The sequence below is a fragment of the Leptopilina boulardi genome, unplaced genomic scaffold (genome assembly GCF_019393585.1).
Source record: "Leptopilina boulardi isolate dan_hultmark-lab unplaced genomic scaffold, ZJU_Lbou_2.1 LbouV2_392, whole genome shotgun sequence".
Taxonomy (NCBI): domain Eukaryota; kingdom Metazoa; phylum Arthropoda; class Insecta; order Hymenoptera; family Figitidae; genus Leptopilina; species Leptopilina boulardi.
Genome location: NW_026137965.1, coordinates 2,380,394 through 2,400,829, shown reverse-complemented (window position 1 = coordinate 2,400,829; position 20,436 = coordinate 2,380,394). Strand labels below are relative to the sequence as shown.

General features: G+C 26.7%; 1 protein-coding gene across 2 annotated transcripts in view; it reads left to right on the top strand.

Annotated features, from left to right (window-relative positions):
- Nucleotides 1-20,436, top strand: part of LOC127288535 (E3 ubiquitin-protein ligase MYCBP2) — a 364,776-nt gene that overhangs the window by 120,858 nt on the left and 223,482 nt on the right. The window lies entirely within an intron of this gene.

Here is a 20,436-nt window from a genome sequence, read left to right as displayed (position 1 = left end):
AAAATGACTAATTAATTTAGTACGACTACTTTTTTAATTAGTAAACTTTAATTATTGAATCAGTAGTTTTCTACTATAAATTAATTTTTTTATGATTATAGTAGAAAATGAGTAATTGATAGAAGAAAACTACTAATTGATGTATTAGTATTTATACTAATTAAAATAATAGCATTACTAAATAAATTAGCAGATTCTGACTAAGAATCACTCTCTAAATTTGAATTAGTAAAAATGTTTACTAATTTAAATTAATGACTCACTTTTTGCTTTATAATTAGTGAAATTTTACTAATTGTTAGTAAAAGTTACTAATAATTAGTAAAATTTTACTAATTGAGAAGCAAAAAGTGAGTCATTAATTTAAATTAGTAAACATTTTTACTAATTCAAATTTAGAGAGTAGTAACTGTTTTGGCTGATTTTTAGAAAAAACGACTAATTTATAGTAGAAAATGACTGATTGATAGTAAAAAACTACTAATTTAGGAAATTTATAATTTAGTTATGACACTTTACTAATTGCAATACTAACCTTTACAAAATGAATTATTATTTTTCTACTATTTATAAGTTATTTTTTAATTAAAAATTAGTAGTCTTTTTTTTAGTAATTTTTAGTCTAAATGACTAATTTATAGTAGAAAATGAGTAATTGATAGTAAAAAAAAACTACTAATTCATTTATTAAACTTTACTAATTAAATTATTTACTAAATGAATTATTAAATTTTTTACTAACTAAATTAGTAGTTTTTACGAATAATTACTAATTTTAAATAATTAATAATAATTATAAATTTAATAATTTTTTTATGAATTTTAATGAATAAATTGGCACAGTTTGATGTAGTCTAAAGGGACTAATTAAAATTTTTCAAATCAATTCTGTTAAATTAAAATTCTCTTTTGTTGACATTTGGAAGTTCTAAATATAAATTCAAAACCAAAAAAATCGCGTTAAATGGAAATTTGGTGAATTAGAAAATCTGTTTTACAAAATTTGGCTAAATGTAAATTTTTACGACATAAAAATTCTGTTCAGTTTCAAAGTTTATTTTATAAAATTTTCTTAAATATAAATTCGATAATTTCTAATTTTACACTTCAAAAATTTTAATGAGTTAAATATGGGGAATATTCATGCGTCTCTTACGAATTAATTTTATTACAAAAAATAATTTGTCAAAAAAAAACTAATTGAATAATTTTTTTTTGTTTCAGGTGAGTTTTTACTCTTTTTTCACAAAAAAAAGTTAAAATCAACGTTTTTAAATACAACCGATGAAAATTAAGGTAAGAAATATTTTCTTTTTTCAAATCTGCTTTACAGAAGTTCGGCTAAATGAAAATTTTACGATATAAAAATTCTGCTGAATTTTTAAGTTTATTTTATAAAATTTCGTTAAATATAAATTCGAAGATTTTTAATTCGACACCTTAAAAATTCTAATAATTTCAATGTAAGGAATATATTCATGTGTCCTAACGGAAAAATCTCTTCATCTGAAGCAGCGATATGTTTCACTAAAATAGTAAAAAAGTTTTCCCTGTTCTAAAGAAATATATCGCTGTTCCAGATGAAGATTTTTTTCATATCCCATAAATTCTAATTTCTAAAATATTCTGTCAAATGAATATAGTCAGAAATTAATTTTAGAGCTTATTCATGCGTTTCAATATTTTTCTAAACACATTTTTATTAGAAAAAAATATTTCAGAATATTCAAAATATTTTCCCATTCCAGCAAAATGAATCAAGAATAATTTGATGTCGCTTCATTTACATATGAAAAATGAGTTTTAAAATCAAAATTTACATATATTGGAAAATTCAAAATTGGAAATTTTTTTTTTTTTTTTGAAATTTACTTTTTGGAGCAAATTTTCCAATAGTGAAATCGTTCTATCAAGTTTTGAATTACGTCAGAGAGGGTTAAAGTCGATTGGTTACTAGAAGGTAAAGGGTGGCGGTGGGAGGGGGGAGGAATATAGGGGGGAAAAGGAGTGAGAGAGAGAGAGAGAGAGTTTAACTGACCGACCAAGGGAAGTTTGGACGAGGTCGACCAACCGGAAGTGCCCGATTTACGAGCGACCAGTCCTCATAACGACCACCAGCTATACAAACATAGGCGGATCCTGACCCCGAGTCTACGCCAATAATTCGCGGTACCCTGTCGGATACGGGACGATTCTAAATTAGCTGCAGGGTGCTCCGCAAGTCCTCGTGTAACTTTGTCTATGCTGAAAACGACTCGTGTCCTACTCGTCGTAGTCGTCGTCGTCGTCCTGTAGCCGTTTGCCAACAGTAAAGGATTTGCAAATAGAACTTGTCGGGTGAGGAGGGGGGGGGGAGTGGCACTCCACTCGACCCTCTTGTCGTCCAAGAGATCACGACAGTCCCTATACTTTGTTTATACAAACAGTTTCCACTTCTGTGTTGCCCATTTTCCTCCCTTTTCGGAAATCTGTATAAAATGTCCCCCCAGACAAACCTACAAATCTTAATTGGATTTTCAAATCCTAACATTTGCTGAATCACGTGTTTTAATTAAATATTCACAAATGATTACATTTTACAATTATATTTAAATATCAAGAGAATTGAGATTTTGATAAATTAATTCTCGATTTTTATGAAGGAAATTTTTTATACAGGAATAAGGAAAGAGAAAAAATTTTTTTTTAAAGTACTTCTCGATTATTATTATTATTATTATTATTATTATTATTATTATTATTATTATTAATATTATTGTTATATTATTATTATTATAAATTATCTAAAGTATCTTCAAATAACATAAAGTGCCTTAAAATATTTGAATCTATTCTGAGTTATCTGAAGTACCCTGATTTATCTGAAGAATCATAAAATATCTTAAAGTACCTTAAAGTACTGTAAATTATCTTAAAATATTCAAAATTAATTAAAAATAGATTAAAAATAATTATCTTCAATCTACTTTGAATTATCAGAAGTATCTTGAGTTATCTGAAGTCTAGCCTGAATTATCTCAAGAATCGTAAAATATCATAAAGTTCATTGAGATGTTCTAAATTATCTTAAAGTATTTGAACATATTTTAAATTATCTGAAGTACCCCGAATTATCTAAGGTGGTGTGAATTATTTGAAGTACACTGCAAAAAGAAGTATCTTATTTTAAGATGTTTTGGTCGACTTTTTAAGATGTTTTTTATAACTTGCTTCTAAGTTATCTAAAACAACTTAAAATGAATTAGTTTCTTAAGATATAAGATGTATAGGAAGATACTTTTGGTAACTTGCTTCCAATGTATCTTATAATAAGATACTTCTTTTTGCAGTGTATCGTGTAATATCCCAAAGTATCTTGTAGTACTCTAAATTATCTGGAAATATTTTGAAATATCCTAAAATATCTTAAAGTATTTACATTTATTTGGAATTATCTGACATATTCTGGAATTATCAGAAGTATTAGTATCATGCATTATCTGAAGTATCTTAAATTATCTTAAGTATCGTGGATATCCTAAAGTACCTTAAATTATCTTAAAGAATCTTAAAGCACTCTAAATTATCTAGAAGTATTTGATTCTATTTTGAACTATCTGAAGTATCCTAAATTATCTTAATTATCGTGAAATATCCTAAAGTACCTTGAAGTACTTTTAGTTATCTTGAAATATTTTGAAATTTCCTGAATTATCTTGAAGCATTTTTCTTGAAGTATTTTTAATTATCTGAAGTATTCTGATTTATAAGTATCGTGAATATCCTAAAGTAACTTAAAGTACCTTAAATTATTTTAAAGTACTCTAAATTATCTAAAAGTATTTGACTCTATTTTGAATTATCTGAAGTATCCTAAATTATCTTAAGTATCGTGGATATCCAAAAGAATCTTGAAGTATCTTAAATTATCTTAAAGTACTCTAAATTATCTAAAAGTATTTGACTCTATTTTGAATTATCTGAAGTATCCCAAATCATCTTAATTATCGTGAAATATCCTTAAGTATCTTGAAGTACTTTCAGTTATCTTGAAATATTTTAAAATATCCTGAATTATCTTGAAGTATTTTGAATTATCTAAAGTATTCTGATTTATCTTAAAGTATTTGAACATATTTTGAACATATTTTCATCATAATCTTAACTAACCTAAATTATCTAAAATAGTATAGACTATCTAAATTAGCGTGAAATATCCTGAAGTATCTTGAAGTATTTGAACCTATTTGGAATTATATAAAGTATTCTTAATTATCTCAAGTATTATTAATCATCTAAAGTATTATAAAAAATCTTAAAATGCCTCGAAATACTCTGCATTATCTTAAAACTACAGTTACATTCTTGTACTCTTCAATTATTTAAAACTTTAAAATTTTTTATTTTGGAACTTTCATACTTTGGGAGATTGTATTTTGTAAAAATAGTATTTTTTTTCCAAAGATTGTACTTTGAAAAAATAAATTTTGGATCCTTTGATTTTGAAACTTTTTTCTTGGAACTTTCAGTTTGGAATTTTTGTTTTGGAAATTTGTCCCAATATCGTTTAAATTATTATTTGATAGAATTCTTAAAATGCTGAATTTTCATTTATTCAAAATTTGCAAATGTCAAAACAAATATTTGACAGAAAAATTTGGCGCTGTATTTAAAATTTACCAATCACGATTTTCTAGCTAATTTCTGATTAGTTAATTTTAAAAATCCCGTTGAAATCTTTTTATTGATTGTATATTCGGACATCTGGAAATTCGGCGTCTTAAAAATTCTATCAATTAAAAAGTCGGACAAATTAAAATTTTGTGAATTGGGATTTATGTCATTTAAAAATCCGTATCACTTAAAAATCTGTTGAATGAAAATTATGCTAAATTCTCTTCTTTTTTTGTGGTTTGTATAAACATAAATTTTGTTACATCAAAATCGCGTTAAATGAAAATTTGGTGAATTACAGAATCTGCTTTACAAATTTCGGACAAATAAAAATTTCACGATATAAAAATTCTTTTTAATTTTCGATATTATTTAGTGTCTGAAACTAGTACTATTTGTTTTCAGAATGTACCAGTTTTTGACCATACTGAAAATTAGTATAGACCTTATTAATTTTCCACATTATTTATATGGGCAAATCCACAGAACCGGCCGATTTCATGTTACTCACATATTTTTCTATTTTAGAAGTATTATATTAATTATTTTCATACTTCAACCATTTTGTAATATCTCTGAGAACCTATTGAAATAAGAAAATTGAATAAATGTGAACCTTCTAGTCTTTTATAAAAAATAAAATCGAATTAAGTAACTTAAAAAATGAAATTTACGGTGTTACTCCAGGTATAAATTTTAATTCTTATAGGTATAACTTGTTCGGCATAGATCCGAACAATTCCAAACTGTGGTGAATTATAGTTTACTTATTGAAGAATGTTTTGAAAGTAATAAAAAATATGTGCTCTTAAATAAAAAGAAATGATAGTCGTTGAAAGTAGCGTTACTCATTATTTTATAATAATGAAATGTCTATACATTTTTGTAAATATCTTTTGCGGCGATTATTCGATTTGAATTTTTCAAATTGGAGCTTATTGCTTGTGAACAGACGAACAAATGTATGTATCATAGAATAGAGTGCAATCAGAATTAAAGAAAATATTCCAATAATTATCACTCTATGTTTAAGCGTGAACCATTTTCAACTTAGCCTTTTTTCAGTAGCACAACTACAGGATAAAATATGATGAGTTGAAAACATGTGTGATTATATAAAGACATTATTATAATTCTTGTATGCAAACGCCAAATTATATTTTCAATTTATAACGTCTAAAAATTAAAAATAAAAAAAAATTTATCGAAATTTAACTAGTTAATCGTGAAAAATGAATTATCCTTTCATTTGTTTTATTTTCAAAGTTATATCAAAATCGATGTCAATAATGTCAGTTTGTTGGTTAAAATAGTTAATATCAAAATTAGTAAGTAAACAATTTAATTTACAGAAATAAAAAATTAAATGCTAATAAATAAAATATATAATAAAATATGATAAAATATAAATAATTTATTTTTGATAATTAAAAAATTAATTATTTGTATTTTATCATATTTTATTATTCAAAATGTTTTGCACATATTTCAAATAATATATAAAAAAAACAAAGAAATGCCATTTTGAATTATAATTTCCAAAAGAAAAATAATATTTTCGTTTTTGGCTTTTAACTCAAACGGCATTAAAATAAAATGAATCACGCAAGAAGATAATTGTTCTTGAATATATTTTAAAGAAAGTAAACCATAAATAAAAGGTGTGCTTGCTATTTGGAAAATTTTCATCTTGATAAGTAAAAATCGGCCGGTTCTGTGGATTTGCCCATATAGTACTACTTTTGATTTCAGAACGTAACTGTTTTTTTACCATGCGGAAAATTAGTTTTTATTTATTTTTGGTATTATTTGGTGTTTTAGTTTCTAGTTTTGCTTTCAGGTACCAATTTCTGATCATATCGAAAATAAGTATAGACCATATTAATTTTCAGTAATAATTAGTTAGAAACTAGTCATATGTGACACGGACAGTTAAAAGGGACCTACGGTCCGAAAAAATCGATTTTCATTTTTTTATTGATTCTTATAGTAAATAAGCCGCGCTTTCCAACGCATTAAACCGCAGCTCGCTGATTACGAATCCGATGTTAGTTTTTAAAAGTTCAAAATGGCGGATCCAATATGGCGGATGACGTTTTTAAAAATTGATCTGATTCGCTTGAAATTCGTTACTCGGGGGTTTTTGGGGTCGCTGATTACGAATCCGATGTCAGTTTTTAAAAATTCAAAATGGCAGATCCAATATGGCGGATGAGTTATTTACAAATTATACGGATTTGCTTTTCAGAATTTTTAAATGTTGTCCTCCATATTGGATCCGCCATTTAAAATTTTTAAAAACTAACATCATATTTGTAATCAACGACCCCAAAAACCCCTGAGTAACGATTTTCAAGCGAATCCGATCAATTTTTAAAAAAGTTATCCGCCATATTGGATCCGCCATTTTGAATTTTTAAAAACTAACATCATATTCGTAATCAGCGACCCCGAAAACCCCCGAGTGACGAATTTCAAGCGAATCTGATCAATTTTTAAAAAAGTCATCCGCCATATTGAATCCGCCATTTTGAATTTTCAAAAACTAACATCATAATCGTCATCAGTGACCCCAAAAACCTCCGAGTAACAAGTTTCAATTCATTAAAACGTTCACAAGCATCAAAATCAACTTGCTGAACTTCAAAGTCGTTTTTCTCGAAATCTTTTTTTCGGATCGTAGGTCCCTTTTAACTGTCCGTGTCACATATGAAGGTACCAGTTTCTGACCACACTAAAAATTAGTATAAACCATATTAATTTTCTCTACTATTTGGTTAGAAACCTGTACGTTCATATAAATAAATAGTACAAAAATAGAAATGTCCACATTTTGAAAAACGTTATATTAATTTTTAAAAATAAAAAATCTTTCACAGAAAAAAATGATTTATTGAAATAAAAAAAATTAATTAAAAAAAATTAGTTCCTCATTTTGAAACTATGTATATACCCTTATGAAAATTCCTTATAAGAAAATAATGTTAAAGCTGAAATATTTTCAGTATAATGTTTTTTGTATAATATTTTCGCGATTATAGGTAATTTATTATAAGAAATTCATTATAAAATTTTTTTTTTTTCAAATAATTATAAAAATATAATTATTAGAGACTCTGTAATCAAATCATTACAATTTTATAATTATGAAAATGTAATTATAGAAAATAAAATTTTTCACGTGCAAAAATTAAAATTATAAAAATTTAATTACAGAAATTAATTAATTTTTTATTTTACTGATAACTATATATAGTTATCAGTAAAATACAAAATTACAAAACTATATATAGTTATCAGTAAAATACAAAATTAATTAATTTCTGTAATTAAATTTTTGTAATTTTAATTTTATAATATTTTAATTTTTGCACATGAAAAATTTTATTTTCTATAATTACATTTTCATAATTATAAAATTGTAATGATTTGATTACAGAGTCTCTAATAATTATATTTTTATAATTATTTGAAAAAAAAAAAATTTTATAATGAATTTCTTATAATAAATTACCTATAATCGCGAAAATATTATACAAAAAACATTATACTGAAAATATTTCAGCTTTAACATTATTTTCTTATAAGGAATTTTCATAAGGGTATAGTATATAAAGTATAAACTTTTAATGCAGTGCGGAAAAAAAAGTGAATTGAAAACACAAAAGTTACAAGATCCATTATTTGATAAAATAAAAAAAAAAAACTATGCAATATAAGAAAGAAAAAAAAAACTTTGTAGAATTTGATATTATAATCGGTTAATTATAATTAAATATGAAAGAAAGCCACTTGAAATGTATATTAATATTGTTCTACTAATTGTACTTTTTCTTTCCGTCCATTTCCTTAATTAGGGAGTACTTTCTCCCTGCTTCTCTACAATTTAAATCCCAAGAATTCAAACAAGAGGGCCACTCAGAAAATTTTAGTTAATTGTAGTTGCCAATTAATTAGACGCTTCTTTGCAGATATACCTGGCTTGGAATTAAGAGAAAGAAAGAGAGAGAGAAAATACTCTCGCCATGAAATATTCGCTTCGTCCAGAGAAAAGCCAAGATACCGTCGACCCGTAGAATCCTAGAGTATTATTCTCAGAAGACGCTCATAAGATTTAGTCGCGAGTTTAGGTGTGTGTCTGTACGAATAAAGTCAAAACTGGACCAAAATGAATTTAGAAAATGAAAAATTAAGAAGAAACTTGAAAAATAATAGAATTTTTCGGGCGCATGATTATCCCATAAAAATTATTAGTTAGAATTTTGATTTGAAAGAATTTTATTAGATATAATTATATTTTTTTGACGAATTTTCATTTTTCGAATTAGAATTTTTGACACAATTTCTCTTAAAACGAATTTTTATTGTACAGAATTTTTAAAACGCCGAATTTTTATTTGTCCGAAATTGCAAATGGCCGAATAAACAATCGATTTCGGCGCATTTTTTAAAATCCACCAATCAGAAATTGTCAAGAAAATCGTGATTGGTCAATTTTAAAAAACGCGCCGAAATCGAATGCCTGTTCGGCCATTTGCAATTTCGGACAAATAAAAATTCGGCATTTTAAGAATTCTGTACAATAAAAATTCGTTTAAAGACACAATTGTGTCAAATTCTAATTCGAAAAATGAAAATTTGTCTAAAAAATAATTATTATATCTAATAAAATTCTTTCAAATCAAAATTCTAACTAATGATTTTTATGGGATAATTACGCGCCCCGAATTTTTATTTAGACAAATTTTTTTTATTTTTTCGAATTATTTTTTGACCAAATTTCCATTAAACTCATTTTCTATAAAATAGAAAATTTTTACTTAATCGAAAATTCAGTTTACAGAATTTCTTTTTCATCAAATTTTCATTCGAATTAACTTTCATCAGAAATTGGTCGTGAATTTTAAAATTAACGAATCAGAAATTACAGAAAAAAAAATTTTTTAATTCGCGCCGAAATGTTTATTCGAACAATAATGGAAATTCTGACAAATTAAAAATTGGAATTAATAATAATAAAAAAAAAAAACGAAATAATATAAAAATGGATAAAACTGATTTAAAATTTCTTGGATGTTTCTATTTGAAATTCATGTTCCTAATTAAACACAGTAGAATCTTGTTATTAATGAAGTTAATTAACAGTGCGTGTTAATTTTATAAAATTATTATTATAACATTAAATACACCTTCTATTATCTATGAAAACAATAATGCCACGGCACATAATTCTGATTTACTAATGAAATCCTCGTATACGGAATAATATTATTTGAACGTATCACAAAGGTATAAATTGAACTAGGTCAAAGTGAAAAATAAGATCTTTGAAAGAAATGGGGTAGTACCCCCCCCCCTTTGAAAATCGAAATGTGATCTCTCCTTCAATAAGATTTTGCGTTATAGATTTCTTTTCAATGAGGAAAAATACCTTTTGTTGTAACTTCCTCGGAGAAGTTGAAAATTATTTTCACCAGAAGCTCTACTTTTTTTATATATGACTTTTTTTCCAATTCATTGCACTCAAAAAACGAAAAAAAAAAAATTATGTATAATAATTAAAAATAGAATTGAAAAACAATATGGCATTTATCATATAGATAAGGAAAGGAGAAAAAAAGGGGTAAAAATGTTCCAATAGAACATTAAAGCATTCTACTTGCAGAGAAAATTAAATTCTTTTCTCGAATAGCAGGAATGGTGTATATATATATATATATATATATATATATAGTGAGTCCCTTGAGTCTTCTTCGTTTTCCAACATGAGCATTATATGAAGCTCAGTATCAAGGACAAGTATGTTTTCGCGTGTTCTTAATTTCCTAGTTGTTTTTTTTTTAAAAAAGAAAAAAAACTACTCACATACCTAAAAAGCAACTCTCTCTCTCTCTTTTTCTCTTTGTGTTTTGCAATTTAAAATCTCCATAAAGAAAAAGATGTAATTTGACTTGAAATAATAGAAAAAAAGCTTTCTCGAAATAAGAAAAATAATCTTCTTGGCTAAAAAAAATCAAGGCGGAATGAAACTAACCATTTCTAATTTTATAATAATATATGCGAGGGGTAAACAATTTAAAAGAGTACACCTATTTTTATAATTCAAAATAATTATAAATAATTCAAAATAATTATAAATACTTCATTGACTATTAACAATACTTAAAATAATTCACGATACTTTAATAAACTTGCAGTAACTGTAGTAAATTTTACTACTTTAAAAGTAAAACCTGAACTATCCGCAGTTTCTGCGTATTGCTGGCAATTTTTACTCCAGAAATAGTAAAATTTACTATTTCCAGAATAGTTTTTACTATTTCAGGAGTAAATTTTACTATTTCTGGAGTAAAAATTGCCAGAAATGCGCAGAAACTGCGGACAGTTCAGGTTTTACTCTTAAAGTAGTAAAAGTTACTGTACTCGTTTTTCCATTTTTCTCCGTGTATCTAATAATATTCTTTAAAACGAACATTTAAACTAATGATATTTATTGGAAATTCATGAACCCCTAAATTTATACCCAGAGAATATTGCACTTATTTGAATCAAATAAAAAAATATTTGTCTCAGAACCTAATAACTTTTTATTTGTTTTAAATAAAAAAAATTTTATTAAATATTTATTTGCCTCTGAGACAAAATAATTTTTTGGATGTATTTATTATTGTCAAAGGAATAAATTATATTACTTAATATAATTTTTAAATTTAAATTTTTTGAATTTTGATATATATATTTTTTTTTCACCGAGCGTTGAATGTTAATTTATAGTAAAGTTCAACAAGAGTTTGAAGAAGTAAAATCTGGCAAAAGTGGAACTCGGATATGTCAGACAGTATATCTCTCTTTCTCTCGCTCTTCTTTTGTGAAAAGTTATAAAAAGGTTGGAAGATGGCACTTTTTATTTTGGTCTTGGGGGATGTAGAGACGACTATTATATTGGCCCTCCCTCCCATTGCCGTCGGCACCCGCAACGAAACGGTTTATCGATACCAATAAGCGCGGGCGCTACCACCGCAGCTCCTCGTCGTCGTTGTCGTCGTCGTCGTCGTTCTAAAACTTTTACGAAGACTTTAACCTCCAGAGGAAAACTTTGTGCGAACTTTTTGATTTTCTTCCCTTTTTTTTCATCTCTCTCTCTCTCTCTCTCTCTCTCTCTCTTTCTCTTCTCTTTCATCTCTACAGGGAGAGTTGTCTCGGTTTTGGCATTTACTCAACGCGCGCCTCGCAAATACAGGTCAGCAACTTTCTCGTATATAAATCTTTAAAAACCGCCTCGTACCAAAGACAACTCTTTCTCTCTTCAAATTGTAAACAATTTTATATATCTATTACACTGAGAGAATTTTCATTTCAATTAATTTAATTTATTTTTTTTTTTTTAAATAGGGACATTTCTGTTTTTATAAACTGGGGGTCAATTACGTAACTTTTTCCGGATTCCACATTTCACATTCCGTATTTCACTTTTCACATTCCCGATTCTACATTTCGTATTCCATATTTCAATTTCCACATTCGGGATCCCACTTTCAAAATTCCGGATTTCAGATTTCACATTTCGCATTTCACATTTCGTATTCCGGATTCCACTTTCAACATTCCAGATCCCACTTTTCACATTCCTGATTCCAGATTTCGTATTCCATATTTCAATTTCCACATTCGGGATCTCACTTTCAAAATTCCGTATTTCAGATTCCACATTTCGTATTCCGGATTCCACTTTTAACATTCCGGATCCCATTTTTCACATTCCTGATTCCATATTTCAATTTCCACATTCGGGATCCCTCTTTCAAAATTCCGGATTTCAGATTTCACATTTCACATTTCGTATTCCGGATTCCACTTTCAACATTCCAGATCCCACTTTTCACATTCCTGATTCCACATTTCGTATTCCATATTTCAATTTCCACATTCGGGATCCCTCTTTCAAAATTCCGTATTTCAGATTCCACATTTCGTATTTCGGATTCCACTTTTAACATTCCGGATCCCACTTTTCACATTCCTGATTCTACATTTCGGATTCTATATTCCGATTTACACATTCCAGATCCCACTTTTCACATTCCGCATTCCACTTTTAACCTCTTCACTGTTATTGACCTCTATAGAGGCATAAAAATGTCGTGCCACCAGTGTGTATGACCGCTAAAGTAGCATCAAAAAAAAGTAGACACAATACAATAAACTTGTCAATGGGTATTCTTAGGTTTTCGGGGACGAATCCGATGTCAGATTTCCAAAATTAAAAATGGCGGATCCAATATGGCAACCAAAAAAATTTGAAATTCACTAGATTTGCTTAAAACTTGTTACTCGGGAGTTTTCGGGGTCACTGATTACGAATCTGGTATCAGTTTTTCAAAATTTAAAATGGCGGATCCAATATGGCGACCAAAAAAATTTTTAATTTATTAGATTTGTCTAAAACTTGTTACTATGGGGTTTTCGGGATCGCTGATTACGAATTTGATATCACTTTTTCAAAATTTAAAATGGCAAATCCAATATGTCAGATGACAAATTTAAAAATTTAATAAAAATTTTCGGTCGCCATATTGGATCCGCCATTTTGAATGTTGAAAAACTGATATCAGATTCGTATTCAGAGACCCCGAAAACCACAGAGTAACAAGTTTCAAGCAAATCTAGTGAATTTCAAATTTTTTTGGTCGCCATATTGGATCCGCCATTTTGAATTTTGGAAATCTGACATCGGATTCATAATCAGCGACCCAAAAACCTCCGAATAACGAGTTTCAAGTAAATTCGATGAGTTTTTAATTTTCATCCGCCATATTGGATCTGACATTTTGAATTTTGAAAATTATGAAAAACTGACTTCACATTCGTAATCAGCGACCCTAAAAACATACAATATGGTAATATCAAGTTTTTTTTTTTAAAAAAATTTTTTTTCCCTACATACGGGGCACGAAATCTTTCTTACTGGTATACTGCGAAGGGGTTAAAATTCTCTATTCTGGATCCAATATTTCACATTTCGGATGATTAATAATCATTAATTTTCAAATTATAATTTGATAGAATTTCTTTTTATACGAATTTCTACTTAACAAAATTTTTAGCTACCGAATTTTTGATTGGCAGAATTTTTATTTTACAGTAAATGGAATTTTTTTTTTATTCGAATTTTTAAATAACAGAAATTCCAATTAACCGAATTTCAAATTTGTCCCAATTTTAATTCGTCTGAATTTTTGTTTGTACAAATTTTTAATTGATAAAATTTTTAAGACGCCGAATTTCCATTTGTCGGAAATTATTCCAAATGGCCGAACGAACTATCGACAGAAAGATATCAGCGCGTTTTTAAATAAATTGACCAATCCGAAATTGTCAAGAAAATCGTGATTGGTGAATTTTAAAAAACGCGCCAAAATCTTTCTAGCGACTTTTTGTTTGGCCATTTGTAATTTCGGACAAATAAAAATTCTATCAATTAAAAATACGTACAAATTGAAATTCGAACAAATTAAAATTCGGTGAATTTGAATTTTTGCCATTAAAAAAATTCGAATTACATAAATATCGACACAATGAGAATTCTGTTAAGGGGTTATGCCACTCTAGAGACCGAAAAAATAGGTGTTTTATGTGAATTTTTTTTAGAAAAACCATAAAGTCAATTAAAAATATAATATAAGAAGTTTATTATTCATCTTTTAAGGTGTAAAAAAATAATTTCTTATAAATATTTCTTGAAGAATGGTGGCGCTGTAGCGGTCGTCCTTCGACTCCTCTATGGTTCAAGGGGTACGTGGCCGAACTAACTGCTCCTGTAAATTTTGAAATATCTTGAGTATCTAAATTTTTTTTTATTATATATTACAATAGCTAAAGTAACACGTAGGATTTTTTCGATATATTGATTCATGATCAAATGGCGCACTTCTAAATTTAAACTTTCTAATTTCGACTAAAAAACCATCAGTTAATAGTTAATAACAAATGAACTATATAGAATAAAAAAAAAATCCTACGTGATACCTTAAAAAATGTATTTTTAAAGATGTGTGTCAAATTTGAACCTAATCGGTTGGAAATTGTACGAGTTGTTGGTTCGGCCAACTAGAAAAATGTAGTTTGGAGATAAACGCGTTTAAAGTTTTAAGTTGTAAAAAACTTAAATAATTTCACAATACCTTTAATCTGCAATGCCTGCACCATATAATTGACCACTATAGTCTAGCAAGTAACTAGCGCCTTTGAAAACATCTGCCGTATACCTGCTGTAGATCCTTCAAAGATCACCCCCCGTAGAACTGACAAAATGAGCTCGCCGCGTACCGTGCAGCCTTGCAAGGAACTTCGAAAATAAATTATTTAGAGATTTTTCCGAGCCATAATCCTGCAATATGTTATTTTTGAGACCCTAAGGAACTATTTAAAGCAAAAAAAAAAAGGGATTTTTTGAAAATCCTAGAGTGGCATAACCCCTTAAATTGAAATTCGATTAAATGAAAATTCTTTTGAATAAAAAATTATGTAAATAAAATGACTATAAAATAAAAATTTTGCCCAACAAAAATTAAGTAGCTCAAAATTTTGTTAAATAAAAATTGATATAGGGTCAAGTTGGGGTAAATGGGGACAAAATCGCTATTTTTCACAAATTACGTAAGTTTCTTCCTTTAAAAGGTAATATTTGCGGGTTTATTTTTTTAAGTTATATACGTTCCCAGGATTAATTTTATGCAGCAGAAAAAAATTTAGATAAGCTTTAAACGCATGAAACTGACTGTCCCCATTTACTCCAAAATTTAGAAAATTTCATAAAATTTGGGGTAAATGGGGATAGTATAGTTTCTAAGAAAGTTTTAAGAAAAAAATTTCCTCAAGTATATTACTGTATTGAGGGATGCAAAAACTTGAAAAAAAATTTGTAGTAGATATATAATAGTTGAACCAATTGAAATTTTTTTTATTTTTTTTTTATTTCAGTATTTTGTCTCGCATTTGAAAAAAATCAGTCTTAAAAATCATACCAAATTTTTTTCTTATTCCTTATGACTCCCATAATAGAAATTCACTTGAATTTTTGATTTTTGTTAATTTGGTTAATAATGACAAGCTGTCCCCATTTACCCCAAAAATTTGAAAATTCAGGTTAAATTGGGACAGCTTGTCATTATTAACCAAATTTACAAAAATCCAAAATTCAAGTGAATTTATATTATGGGAGTCATAAGGAATAAGAAAAAAATTTGGTATGATTTTTAAGTCTGTTTTCTTTGAAATGCGAGAAAAAATACTGAAACTGTTTGACTTTGATTTTCAAGTTTTTATGCATTGAGCGATAACTTTTTTTATCTTGCTGCCAATTGTCAAGACAAAAGCTTGACAATATACTCAAAACCTCTTGCAGGTGATCTGAGGTTAAAATATTGACGTTGAACTTAATTTTAAAACTGTAAATTAAGCTCCAAAATGTCTTGTTCCCATTTACCCCAACTGACTCTAAAAAGAAAATCTGACAAATTTCAATTTGACAGATTATTTCAAAATAATTATTTCGAATAAAATTGTTTAAAATGAAAATTTGCCTACAAAAAAAATAAATATTTCTTATAAAATTTTTTAAAAATGAAAATTTTTATTAATGATTTTTCTGGGATAAAAATGCGCTCCTAAATTTAATAAAAAAAAATTTTGTCACGAAAATTTTTTTGAATGTCAAATAAATGCATGAGGAAATTGAAAAATTTATTCTTGTGGCAATTCTGATATTGGAAGTAATTTTTCAGGAGAATTAAGGCATTTTTTTTTTTTTGAAAGATTATTTTTTCTATAGTTGGAAAATGTTGCTTCAGTTGCTTTGTGGTATTCTGGCAGAGAGCGTATTTAGTGTTATCAAGATTTCATGTCAGCCTGTTAGCACCAAACAAATTGAGCAGCTTGCAAAGGTCAGCACACTCGTGAGTTTTGCACTTTGTGTAATGTTCGCAATCGTATTTATATACAAAATTACTGTGTCATCAGCACATCTGATAATAATCCCATGACATTTAAATCACTTTTATTTAAACACAAATTCTATATTTTTTAATTAAAGTAAATAGCAAATAATTTTTATATATATATATATTTTTTTTTTGATTATGTTTTATTTAAACCACATATAATATATTTGAGTTAAATAAAGGTATATTTGTCTCAGAGCCAACTAGCCTATTTATTTGGTGTAAATATAAAAGGGTGCATGATTATCTCATAAAAATTATTAGTGAGAATTTTCATTTTCATAACAATTTTATTAAATATAATTATTTTTTTCGTTTTTCGAATAAACATTTATCAGGAATATCTTTTTCAAAGAATTTTTAGGCACCGAATTTTTATTTGTTAGAATTCTTAAAACGCCGAATTTTCATTTGTCCGAAATTGCAAATGGCCAAAAAAACAATCGACAGAAAGATTTCGGCGCGATTTTTAAAATCCACTAATCACGATTTTTTTTACAACATTTGATTGGTGGATTTTAAAACTCGCGCCTAAATCTTTCTATCGAATGCTTGTTCAGCCATTTGCAATTTCGGACAAATAAAAATTTGGCATTTTAAGAATTCTGTACAATAAAAATTGGTTTAAAGACACAATTATGTCAAATTCTAATTCGAAAAATGAAAAATTCGTCTAAAAAATAATAATTATATCTAATAAAATTCTTTCAAATCAAAATTCTAACTAATGATTTTTACGGGATAATTACGCGCCCCGAATTTTTATTTAGCCAAATTTTTTTTATTTTTCGAATTATTTTTTGACGAAATTTCCATTAAACTCATTTTCTATAAAATAGAAAATTTTTTCCTTAATCGAAAATTCACTTTACAGAATTTCTTTTTGATGAAATTCTAATTCGAAAAATAAAAATTCGTCTAAAAAATAATTATATCTAATAAAATTCTTTAAAATGGAAATTTTAACTATACCTAATGATCTTTATGGGATAATCATGCGCCCCAAATAAAAATTTTATTTATCATAAATAAAATTTTTAGTTTAATGAAGGAAATATTTATTTACAAGAAATAAATAATTATTGGCAACATGTAAATATTTATTTGCAACAAATAATTATTTATTTAAAACAAATAATTATTTATTTAAAATAAATATTTATTTGAAACACATAAATAATTATTGGCAACAAGAAAATATTTATTTGCAATAAATAAATAATTGTTGACAATAAATAAATATTTATTTGCAACAAATAAATAAATATTTGGTTCTGAGACAAATATATATTTTCTCTGAGTGTAAAAATTTTTTAAATTAAAATTATTTGCTATTTACAAAAATATAAAATTTAAGATTCAAATTTAAATTTAATTGCAAGATAAAATAAAGAAAAAAAATTATTTTTTAAAAATATTTATATAAATATGTAAATTGTTGTGAATTTATTTGCGATTGGAATATTAATTTTGTCATTTTGTGTTACATTTATAAATGCAGTGAGGGAACGTTTTAGTTTATAATATCTCTAACGCTACATTAGTTACGCGAATATGCACCATCGACTTGAATCAGGCGTACGTTAGTAAATTTCTTGCTTGGTTTATGTAAGTGAACATATTCCCAAATATCTAACTGCATTAAATTTCACATCTTCAATCTTGCCTGCTCTAAATATAAGACAAAATATATGCATATTATATACATCATGTTTGTCTAAAGTGTCTTTTTCAATTGGATTATTAAAATTTACCACACATTAAGTAAATCAAAAAAACACCCAGAGAAATATTTTGTTGCCGTTTAATTGAGATGTAAATAAAATTTAATTGAAGCAAATAAAAATATTTTTTTTCTCAGAGCCTAATAATTTCTTTATTTGTTTTAAGTATAAAAATTTATTTGGCACAAATAAAATTTTATTTAACGCAAATAAAATTTTTATTTAATTCAAATAAAAATTTTATTTACCCTCAAATAATCTTTAATTATTTAATTCAAATAAAATTTATTTGAAACTAATAAATATTTATTTCGCTCTGAGACAAATATTTGTAATAAATAAATATTTATTTGCAACAAATAAAAAATTATTAGGCTCTGAGACAAATATATATTTGCATTTAGATCAAATAAATTCTATTTGTCTCAAATAAACACGAATATACTAGAAAAAAATTTATTTAAATAATTATTAAAATTTATTATATTTATTTTAAATAATCGGTTACATCCCGAGAAATGATATATTTGTCTCTCAGCTTAATAAATATTTATTTGATTCAAATAAATTTTTATTTCATTTAAATAAAAAATTTTATTTACGCCAAATATTATATTTGGTTCAAATGAAACATTTTTTTGGGTGTACTTCACTATTATCAAATATTTATTTGTATTAAAAAATTATTTGTATTTGAGTCAATTAAATATGGTATTTGTTTCAAAATATAGAAATTATTTGTTCAGTTTTCAGTGATAAAATCAGAAATTAAATTTTCAATTTAGAAAAGAAATTTCATTTTTATTTCAAATTATTTACAAAAAATTTTCGCAAGATTTTCAAAATATTTTTCGATTTTTTTTTTTATTTCGATGTAAAGCAAACCTATTTTGATTCAGTTTAATATAAATTTGCGGCGTTTTGTCTCTTTTCGTAAGACTATTCAATTTATTCATGAAAGTCTGAAGGAGAGTTAATGCAACTATTCATACGTTATAGAAGTTTGGCTTGTGATAAATTGAATCCTATTGGATCGTGAGTCGCGGGAAAATAGTTATACCTTTCAAGGAATCTACCTTAATTAACGTTAACGAACGGAGGTGATTCGATTTAGGGGAATGAGGTGAAGTAGAAGAAGAAGAAGGAGGAGGAGGAGGAGGAGGATGATGATGCATGAGAAATCGGGTGTGAGGGTTTTTAGAGTAAAAGAGAAGGTTTTCCTACTCCGCGTTCGCAGACACCGCAGAATTTCATTCTCAATGTTGATATATATATATAGGTGAATAGCACCCCGTGTGTTTGTCGAGTTTGCCTCATATTTCATGAAAATTTCCACATACACCTGCGGTACAATCGTACAAGTTAGCAGCGTTGCATACGTTTCATATATAAACATATATATTTGCATGTGTTCAATTTTTATTTTTCCCTCGACCTCTTTTATATAATCTTAAGTAAAATGTGGTATATTCTTTCTTATAGGGGAAAAATTCTTATATAAAACATTTTTTTTTTTCAATTTTAGAACGAGGAAAGAGTTCGAAAATTGAAAATTTTCATTTGTCATAATTTTATTACCTATACAATTTACATTTGTAGGTACCTTAACCAAAAAACGAACATAACCTCAAATTTTGGCGGGAAATACCTTCTCCATAACCAACAAATGAACATAACCTCAAAATTTAGTTCAAATTTTGACGGAAAATACCTTCTCCCTAATCAATGAACGAACATAACCTCAAAATTTAGTTCAAATTATGGCGGGAAATACCTCCTTGCTAACCAACAAATGAACATAACCTCAAAAATAAATAAATTAGACAGAATAGTCATTTAAATGAATTTTTATTTTAAAGAAAGAATATTAAATAACAAATTTTCTAATTTTAATTCTAAAAAAATCAAATTTTCATTTGTTTGAATTTTATTGTATTTTTCGAAATTTTTTATTTTCGAATCGAATTTTTATTTCTCAAAACTTCTATTTGTTCGCATAAATATCTGGCAGAAAAATTTAAGCGTTAATTTTAAAATTGACCAATCAGATAAAAATGCTA